The sequence below is a fragment of the Sceloporus undulatus genome, chromosome 2 (assembly GCF_019175285.1).
Source record: "Sceloporus undulatus isolate JIND9_A2432 ecotype Alabama chromosome 2, SceUnd_v1.1, whole genome shotgun sequence".
Classification (NCBI taxonomy): domain Eukaryota; kingdom Metazoa; phylum Chordata; class Lepidosauria; order Squamata; family Phrynosomatidae; genus Sceloporus; species Sceloporus undulatus.
Window position 1 is genome coordinate 78,391,882 of NC_056523.1, and position 10,402 is coordinate 78,402,283.

Here is a 10,402-nt window from a genome sequence, read left to right on the forward strand (position 1 = left end):
GATTGAGGTCAGTTCCGGGTGGATAACAACAACAACAGAAGAAGAAGAAATGGGTCCTAGAACAGAGCAAGCCTCCACCTTCCCTGGAAGACAGGATGACTACATTGAGGTTGCCCTACTCTGGACACACCTGAGAAGGAAAAACGTCTTAGAAAAGGCAGGGATGCTGCTGGGAAAAGGGGAAGGCAGCCGAAAGGGAGGAAGGCCTCATGCCAGCTGGCTAGACTCAACCAGGGAGGCCATGGGCAGGGAGACCGAGGAGCGGGGGCTTGGAGGTCTCATCCACAGCCTGGCCCCAGGAGCGCAGGGGGACCAGACTGGCCTTCCTTTGCCAAGAGGACAATCTCAGCCTTCTGTCCAGGAGGAATTCCCACATCTACCTTGATAGGAGTCTTTTAGCTGTTATTTTGTAACGTGCTGCATTTTTCTTGACTCTCAAGTGCCATGTTAGCTTTTACTTTTGTCTCGTCCCTCCATTGTTGCGGTGCCTTGCCCTCCCTCCCTGGGGCCGAGGGGGGACCTCCGGCTCCTTGCTTGTCTCCAGCGGAGAGCATCCCCCAGCGGGGCCCAACGCTTCCCCCCAAAAGGGTGGGCGGGGCCTAAAGTTCGGGATGACGTCATTGGCTGGTGACCACGCCCCTCCTGGGCGTGTCCCGGCCCTCCCCCTCCCTGCTAACTTTCCCACATCGGAACTCCAGTCAGTGAGATGCTCAACTTGCCTGGAGACGCGGAGCAGCCGGGCCTCTGGGCGCCGCCGTCCTTGCGCTCGACGGCTCCCTGCCCGGACCCCCAGTGAGCCCCGGCCCCAGCCCCGGCTCCCCCTCCTCGGGAGGGACCCCAGAGACAGACACACACAGACCGAGAGCGGAACCAGCCCCCCGCCGCAGCAGCCCTCCATCCCGCGGCCGGAGCCGCTTTGCAGGTAAGCCCCTCTGCCTTGCTGCGGGGAGGCGCCGGGTGACCAGGGTCCTCCTTGTCCAGGACACGTCGCCCTCCATCCAGCCTCGTCCCTCTGGTCCAGGAGGGGGGCTACAATGTCCGCCATTCGGAGCCCGACTTAAGAAGCACGAGTGTGTGGCTGGAGAAATAACCCCGGTTTAGCCCCGCTTTCGCTGCCCTGGCTCAAAGCTATGGAATTCTGGGAGTTGGAGTTTGCTGGGGGACCCAGAGTTAAAGCGCTGCCAAACCGGGTTATTCCTCCAGTGTGGATACAGCCTCTGCTGAGCGTTTGTAGCTTGGCTTCGCTCGTTTACTTCTTGGTTATCTATTTGCGGTCCTTCTCCCTCGTTCTTCGGCCCCAAGGGCTCCCGGAGCCGCCCCCAGAGAGTTCTTCAGAGGGTCCCCTGCCCTCGGGCTTCCAAGCTAAAAAGGCGCCGCACAAAACAGGCGAAGGGAGTGATGGCGCTGCTGGGAGCCCGAAGCCCTGCCTTGGCCTTCCTGGAGAAGAAGTGAGCCTCGCTCCGCTCTGGACAAACTCCCCGCAGCGCGGAGCCAGGGCAGGGAAAGCGGGTTATCTCTGCAGTGCGGACGCAGCCTGTCAGCGAGTGGCAAGCAGCGCCTGGGAGGGCGCGCAAAGCTCTCTCCTGGCTGTGTGGCTCAGAAGATAAAGAAGGGGAGAGGAGAGAAGGCGCCTGGACCTGGCACTGGAGGAGGAGGAGGAGGATGTCGTTATTTAAGGGAGGTCTGTCCCGCCTTTGTCCCCCAAAAGGGACTCTCTCTGGCGGGGTGAGAGAGGCGCGAAAGTTGCTCTTTTAAGGCTGGCTGCCTCCTTCCCTCAGCGGCCAAGAGGACTGGCCCTCCCTCGGGGGATGGAGCCCGGGTCCAGGGTGGCTTTCCTCAGCCCCAGGAGGACGAGGCCCGCCAGGCCTCAGGAACAAACTCTTGGGAAACGTGGCCCCATCAGGGCCCGAAAAACCCACAAGACAAAACCCTAGGAAGAGGCTCGGGTTTCGGAAGAGGGGCGCTTGGCTGCCTTTGGAAGAGGGGCGCTTGGCTGCCTCTGGAAAGGCAGGGCGTGCCCCTGGGGGTCTTGGGGGGTTAGGGCTCAACCTCCCCACAGGCTCCACTCCGGAGTGGCTCCCCCTTTCCGCCCCACCGAGCTGGGACCCTTCTCCTCGCTTTCTACCGGAAGGAAGAAGTCTTTCATTAGCCCTGTTTAAATCCTTGAAGGGATGGCATACTGAGGAGGGAGCAAGCTTGTTTTCTGCTGCTCCAGAGAACAGGACCCGGAACAATGGATGCAAGCGGCAAGAAAAGAGATTCCTCCTCAACATTCGGAGGAACCTCCTGACAGTCAGGGCTGTTCGACAGTGGGACACCCTCCTTCCTCGGAGAGTAGTGGAGTCTTCCTCCTTGGAGGTCTCTAAGCAGAGGCTGGATGGCCATCTGTCCCAGGGGATGCTTTGACTGAGAGTTCCTGCGTGGCAGAATAGGATTGGACTGAATGGCCCTCGGGGTCTTTTCCAACTCTACGATGCTGTGATTCCCAGGCGGCATTACTTTCTCCGCGTGGACAAATGGCCAAAGGGGCGTCCTGAGGGGAAGGTGGGGGTCTGTTCAGAAAGGCGGCCTGCCCACCTCTCCCCAGCCACCTAAGGCCCAAAGAGCCACCACACTTTGGGGTCCCTTTTCCTTTCCCCCAAAGTGGCATCTTTTGCGGTTTTATGCCTTTCCTTCTCCTTCCTTCTCTCTCTCTCTCTCTTCTCCCTCATATAAATACTTCTTCTTCTTCCCTGCCTTTCCACTCGCACTCTTGCGCTCATTTCCATGACAACCCAAAATGTCACCACAAAAGAAGTCGGTCTTAATTGCGGGTTTCGGCGGGAAGAGGAATGAAAAGAAGAGATGAGAGCTGCATCCGCACTGCAGAAATAACCCCGGTTTGGCCCTGCTTCAACAGCCATGGCTCAAGACTATGGCAATCTATGCCAAACCGGAGTATTTCTACAGTGTGGATGCACAGCCGAACTGTTCCATGCTGATTCCAATCCAGGGCTGCATCCACACTGGAGAAATAACCCAGTTTGGCACCGTTCTAAGTGCCCTGGCTCAAGGCTATGGAATTCTGGGAAGTGGAGCTCTGCTCTGGACCCCACAACAAACTCCAATTCCCAGAATTCCATAGCCTTGAGCCAGGGCACTTAGAGCAGTGCCAAACCGGGTTATTTCTCCAGTGTGGATGCAGCCCAGGTTAAAGACTCCCCTGAGGAAGGAACAGAAGCTGCTGGGGATGCTGGGCTTTGGAGCTCATCTGCCAGAAAGGAGTAGCAACAAGAAAGCTCCATTCTTCACCCATCCTGGTGGAGAAGGAAGAGGAAGGAGGGCCGTTTTGTGTCCAAACACCTGCTGAAACTTGGGATAGGGAAAAAATATGACTTACCAGGAATCTGGTAAAACTGCTTCTGAGCTCTCCTCATGAGTACTTTTCTCATCTGCACATTTTCTTTTCAAATTACACTAGGCTGATCGTGTATTCCAATGACCCCGGCTTTCATTTCCACCAGGGCTTTTTGGACTAAGGCTAGCCAGGCAAGGCAAAAGTAGCCTCCACTAAAAACAACTTCAGCATGACATCTGCGTCAAGTTATATCCATTTCATGGCCAGATCGCTCAGGAGCCAGACAGCGGATCAGTTAAAATGACAAAAGAACAGGTTTTAATCCATAGGCCTACAGCCTGTGTGTGTGTGTGTGTGTTTTGGTTGTTGTTTGATGCGTGCTTTCAAGTCCTTTCCAATTTATGGTGAACCTGTCACAGGATTTTCTTGGCAGGAGGTTTGACATTGCCTTCCTCTGAGGCTGAGTGAGAGTGACTTGCCTGAGGTCACCCAGTGGATTTCTATGGCTGAGGCAGAATTGGAACCCTGATCTCCAGAGTCATAGTCACACAAACAACTACACACTCTGGAAACCACTGTAACTCATGAACTCTGCTGGGGGGGGGGGATGAGGGCTGAGGTTGTTACAAAGTCTATTTAAAGTTAGTCAGTGCACCTTAGCTTCCCAAAAACTGAATCGCATTCCTGTTTGAAAAAGGAACCGAAACAATCTGGAACGAAAACAAAAAGCATTTGCTGCCTTCCTTAGATTCATATTGGCTACTGCCACAATACTAACACTTATTCATTGAACTGGTGGTAAGTGAAGGTGAGAGGAGAAGTCACCCGTCATCCATATTTTGGGGTGCAGAATCTGCTTTCTCCTTAAATGTTGCTGGATTATAATTCCTACTCTCCCTGACCCTTAGCCATCCTTTCTGCCGCTTATGTAGTGGACACCTGAAGGGCCCTGGGGCCACTCTTGGGATGAACAAATGTCAGGACCTGCCACTGGCCTCACATGGGGCCACCGAGGAAAGTGGATCCCAACAACTGTTCATGTCAGGTGCCACTCTTGTTATCAGTAGAGCCCTGAACCAATTAAAACAAATGAGTTGACTGATCCTCAGCTTTTTCAATTAGCACATTAAGCAGTCTATGCAAATAAACTTTGCATTTTATCAAAACATTATAATAGACAGATGCTTCCATGCTGATAAAGAGAACAGCTACTGCTTGAAAGGAAGGGCTGTCTTTAATATTTCCTTTTCCACTCTTCATTGCAGTTACACACCAGAAACAAAGTATCCTTATCCACTACCACCACCACCACCACCTCCCACACAAAAAGGACAAGGATATCTATAATCCAAAGACCACTGAGTAAAACGTTCCTTACAGCTGGCTGTTCAAGGCTGTCGCTGACTGGTTTGCACATTACATTGATTGAATCCCGGGATGCTTGGAGATTTCTTTGGTTCCCAGAGAGAGCAACCAGTGAGCACTTCCTGAGCTTCTGCTATTCCCCATTGGGCATTTTGGTCTCTAGTCATTGTCAGGATTTTGGGCTTTCCATTTCCATCGTTCAGTTAAATGTCCAGAAACCATCCTGTTCAGGATAACTTTTAAAAGAAACTTTGTATTACAAATGTAGTGGTTTGAACGTAGGACTAGGGCTCTGGGAGACCAAGGTTCAAATCTCTGCTTGGCCATGGAAGCTCATTGGGTGATTCTGGGCAAGTTACACTCTCTCAGTCTCAGAAGAAGGCAGTGGCAAGCCTCTCTGAGCAAATCTTGCCAAGAAAACTAAGGTGGAGACAACTTGAAGGCACACAACAACAACAATTAAACACCTAAGGCGTGGTAAGGGGCCCAGATGTTTTAGGCTGCACTTGCTATAATCCCTTGCTGTTGGACAAACCGATACAGACCTCTGGGAGTTGAAGATAAGAAAATCTGAAGGGTTAAAGCTTATTATGTTTGTTATGAGTAGAATTCAAATATATAGTCATGTTAGTCTGTAGAATCAGTACGTAGAGAGCTCTTGTAGCACCTTTGAGACTAACTGAAAGAAAGAAATTGGCAGCATGAGTTTATGTAGACTTCAGTCTACCTCCTCAGACGCATTATGAATTGGTCTTAGAAAACCTTAAATGGTTGCATAGCAATAACAACAAATGCTATTTTAAAAATAATATAAAATATATTCTCCCCATCTTACCCTTGTTTAGTAATACATAAAACCCACTTATTTGATAAACATGCCTGAACAAACTACTAGTGTTGTAGAGCTAGCATCAGTATGCCATGAAATATGTGAATATTTATCTGCATTTAAAACCCATGTAGTTACATGAACAGAATTCACCAACTATCCATAGTTAGAAATGCTGAAGGATTTCATACGGTCTGGGTTTTTGTTGGGATTGTTTGTTTGTTTTTAATTAAACCTACTTAACTTGCAGTTCCAAGACTAATAAGTGCCACAGAACCAGAGTTTGGAAATGTTACTGTTTGGATTACAACTCCCAGGATGCCCCAGCCTTGAGGACCATTGCCCATGTTGCCTGGCTGATTCAGGGGCTTGAAGTCTTAAAACGTGACTTTTCCAGGCTCTGGAAAAAAAATAGGATTTCCCCTTTAGACTGTACACTTCTCTGAGTTTTGAGAACTATTCTCAGCTCAAAAATGCATACTATAAGCCAAAATGTATTTTAAAAAATATTTTGTCAGGGGTTCAATTAAAATGCATTTTGTGGTGTTCTTTTTTAAAGCTTGTAGACTTGTGTGGGAATGGGACAAAATGGACTTATGAATGATCAAATGTAAAACTGATGTAGTCTGGAAATAGACTGATCTGTCCATCAGAATCCACAGTGCAAGCATATGACAATGAGCATAAAAGAATGTGCAGCTTATTTTATGGAGTCTCATGTTAGGGAGCATGTATGGTGTTAGAGTCCTGGGTCTGGACTTTGGAGAACCAGATTTTTAGGCTTTACTTAGCCATAAGTTAGAGTTGGTCCTTTGGTCTTTTGCCATCTCTCTCTCATACTTAATTCTACTGCATAATAATAATAAATATTTATTTATATCCTGCCTCTCCCTACACAGGGTTGTTGTGCAAATATAGTCTGCAGGTTCATTAGAGGGAAGGCAACATATCAGTGGATCTAAAAACTAACTAATGATAGAAGTCACATAAGAAGCTCAGTCACGGAAAAGAAGGGCAGAGAGTGTAAGTTGTGAGTTTTTTATCCTTATGCAAAAGTTCAGACAAGTACCAAGGCTGGACCCTCGGGCCTGTGTCTATATTCCCAGCAATGCACTTTTTTGCATTATTAGCCCAGATGATTTTGCTGAGAGAATTCAGTGTGAGGATCCATTCTAGTTTTTTCCTGCATTTCAGCAACCTTGAATGCAACTACCTGACAGATCAGAAAAGGCACAAGATCATAACACCTTGTTCTGGGGTAAAGACAAGATATTGATGGTGGTTGTGGTGGTGATGGTAATAATTCACTCCTGCTCATATATGAATTTGGTAACTATTTGGAAACTCCAGCAGGTGCAAAATGCTGCACCAGAATGCTGACTGGGGCCAGTTTCAGGGAGCATAACTCCCTTGTTGAAACAGCTTCATTGGCTACTGGTTCATTTCTGGCACAATTCAAAGTGCTGGCCATGACCTATAAAGCCCTATATGGCTTAGGCCCAGACTGTTTGAGAGACCATATCCCCCCATAAGCACCAGCCAGAGTCCTAAGATCTTCAGAAGAAGGCTTTCTCTCGGTCCTGCCAAGATCACAGGCTCACTTGGTGAGGACACGAGAGCGAGCCTTCTTGGTGGCTGCTCCCACCCTCTGGAATGCCTTCCACAGGATGCTAGGATGGCCCACTCCCTGCTTGCTTTTCGTTGGCAAGCCAAGACATTTTTATTTAAGTAGATATTTGATATATAATTCATATCAGATTGTTTTTTATGGAGCGGGTGGGTTTTAGTTATGCTTTTAACTTTTGTATATTTTTATGTGATTTTATATTGTGTGTGGATGATTTTAATTGTTTTTATTTTTTATTTTATTTGTTTGTTTGTTTTGAAATTTTAAAATGTTTTTATCTGTGAGCTGCCTTGGGTCCCTCTGGGAAGAAAGGCAGCATACAAATGAAATAAACAAACAAACAAAACCTGGATTTTGAAAAATAATAGCATGTTTTCCCTCAAGCACTCTATTATATTTCTCCATGCACAGTGGAATTTGAGTTCAGAGGCTGGGAGGCTATGTTGGGGAAAAGAAACTCTAGCATATCCAAGATGTTAGTTGAAGGAAGTCAACTAACCACTCTGGAGACCACAGTGTAGCTCAGTGTACTTGGTACTTTTCAGCAGCTCACTCTGTTTATATGTTACGGTTTATTTATTTGAAACTGGACTCCTTCTGACAAAGGATTGATTTACTTTGGTGCCAAGACCTATTGAATGATTTCTGATCAGTGGCATCACTGTGTGGTGTCACTGGTGAAGGTGGAGGGACTTAGCCACCTGCCCAGACCACTTCTGAGATCTGAAGGCATCGCCCACCCCACCTTGAAAGGGACCTTTCTCGCTTACCCTGTAGCCTCACCAGTCCCTCTGGGTGTACCGTCTCACTGGATAGAGATCCTTCTCTGGCATGTCACCTCAGAGTGATGCCTCTATATCTGATTTTTAGTTAGCCACTCCTGCCAATGACATAAACGACAAGGGGCATCCTCTAAGGAGAAGTTGTCCACATGAAAGCCATGAAAAAAGTAATTGGTAGGGAGGACCTCTGCTAGCATGGCATAGTGGTTTGATTGTTGAACTATGACTCTGGAGACCACCGTTCAAATTCCTGCTCAGCCATAGAATACCAGTAGGTGATCGTGGGCACATCACATTCTCTGAGAGGAAGGCAAAAGCAAACCCCTTCTGAACAAATCCTGCCAAGAAACCCCTGTGATAGGTTTGCTTTAGTGTTACCAGAAGTTGGAAAGTACTTGAAGTCACACAACAACAACCTCTGACCACACAGTGAGGCCACTGTGGGTCAAAGCACACTTTCTGCGTCTACTGATCTCCTTCTGCAGAGGACAGGAATTAGTGGTTCTCCCTCCCATTTCTTTTAAATTCCAAACCCATACCTCAAATCTTGTTATTATTTTTCATGATATCAGGGCATCTTTCCCCAAGGCGCCTAAGAGAAACACTGCATTATGGTTTGCTGGGTGTCTCCACAGAGTTCCTTTTTTGGGATGACATGCTGTAGCTGAGGAACAGATTCTAGGCAAAGACAGCAAAGAATCCTTTTCAGTCCATTGAAAGGAGCTAGAAATAGAAAATGCTTATTTGCATCCCTCTTCTGCTGGTGGGTATCAAGGTTCTTCTATTGTTTTGAAAGCAGATTTGATCAGCAGTGAGAGAGTGGGTTAGAAGAATTGCATGTACAGTGTTACACTGTGAAAAGCAATGCCTCTCAAAAATGACTCTGGACTCTCTTAAAACCTGTCTCCTGTCTCCAGCCTAGTAGAGGACCAGATGGAGGCAACTGGGGGACAACTGTTGGTATCTTGTTTGGAAGAGAAGGAAGTATCAGTAGGGAGAAGTGTTTTGCTCATGTCTCTACTTATTTACCTTGAAGATCAGTGGTGCTGGTGGTCCCTCTGCTGGTACCGTCCACCTCTGTTCCATGCACAGTATTGCTCTGTACAGTTCTTCACACTATGGAGTTGGCACCTCAGGAGTGAGCCTCTCTATATCCTTCTGAGATTGGGCTGTCTGTATTCTTCTGGGCTGGTCCTCAAATGAGGCATATACTGTACTCCGTTTCTGGGGCTGTTCTGGTAGACTATCAGCATGGTGTAAATGTCTGAGGGTTGTACTAGGACACTGGAAGATCAGGGTTCGAATCCCTGCTCAGCTATGGAAACCCACTGGGTGACCAGAGGATGACAACAGCAAACCCCCTCTGAAGAAACTTGCCAAGAAAATGCTATGATAGGTTCAGTCACTAGAAATTGGAAGCAACTTGAAGGCACACAATAACAACAACAATTAGCCTAATAATTTAAATACATTTAAATCAAGGGTGTGGCATCCATGGTGGGTCTGGGACCAGTCTTCTGCCCCAAGACCATATGCAGGCCGCATGAACTGTCCAAAATGTCCTCAGATGAAAAATACATTGAAGTAAGAAATAATTTCATACTGCCCCAAGTCAAATGCCTTCAGGCAGTTTACAAAATATATTTAAGACCCCCCCCCAAACAATCAGTAGTAGTGACCAACAGTACAACCAGTGAGGGAAATGATCTTAATCTGTTGTACTCTCCTTGGAATCTGGAGAAGAGTCTAACACAGTTTAAGATGAGACAGAGGAAGGCACGCTGTTGTAGAGAAATGAAACAGTGGTGCAGTGCCTTACTCAGAAAATAAAAAGATATAGCTGTGATTGGAGATTATCACACCGGCAAAAAAGAAGGCATCATAGTGGTATTATGCAATAACGCGGAGATTTTCACATGACACCATGATTATCCTGTGAATAAAGAGGAATTCTAGCACTACTTTTTATTCATGGAAAATCCCTGTTAATAAAAACCAGCGCTAGAATTCCTCTTTATTCATGGGATAATTGTAGTGTTGCATGATGTCGGGTAATAATTTCCGCATTATTGCACAATGTTGACGAGATGCTCCCGTCTTTTTTGCCATTGTCATAATCTCCTTAGTATGGAAGATTAGTATGCAAAGGGATCTTGTAGCACTGAAGTTAGTCTCAAAGATGCTACAAGATCCCTTTACATACTCAGAAAGGTTACTTTTGGGGACTCTCACTCCCAGAATCCCCATACTGGTTAGGGAATGGTGGGAACTGTAGCCCCAGTGTGGTGGTTGTGTTTGTTTATTTCTAGCCATTGTGGGTGCATGGCTATTGACTGTAGAGGATTTGTTCTGGCTACATTCGCAGCAAGAGAAAACCCAGTTGAACGATGAGTCAAATGTTATTTATTCAGTGGGCCTACTATAGTGATGACTAGCTGCAAAATACAGGCGCCAGAGCCTGG

At 47.4% G+C, this 10,402-nt stretch overlaps 1 protein-coding gene across 1 annotated transcript in view; it reads left to right on the forward strand.

The window, feature by feature from the left end:
- The first annotated feature begins 681 nt into the window (after positions 1-681).
- The window catches only part of CAMKV (CaM kinase like vesicle associated), a 101,291-nt gene continuing 91,570 nt past the window's right edge, over positions 682-10,402 (forward strand). The window contains exon 1 of the mRNA XM_042449674.1: positions 682-922. The gene's annotated coding sequence lies outside the window, so the exon portion shown is untranslated. The remainder of the gene's footprint in view (positions 923-10,402) is intronic.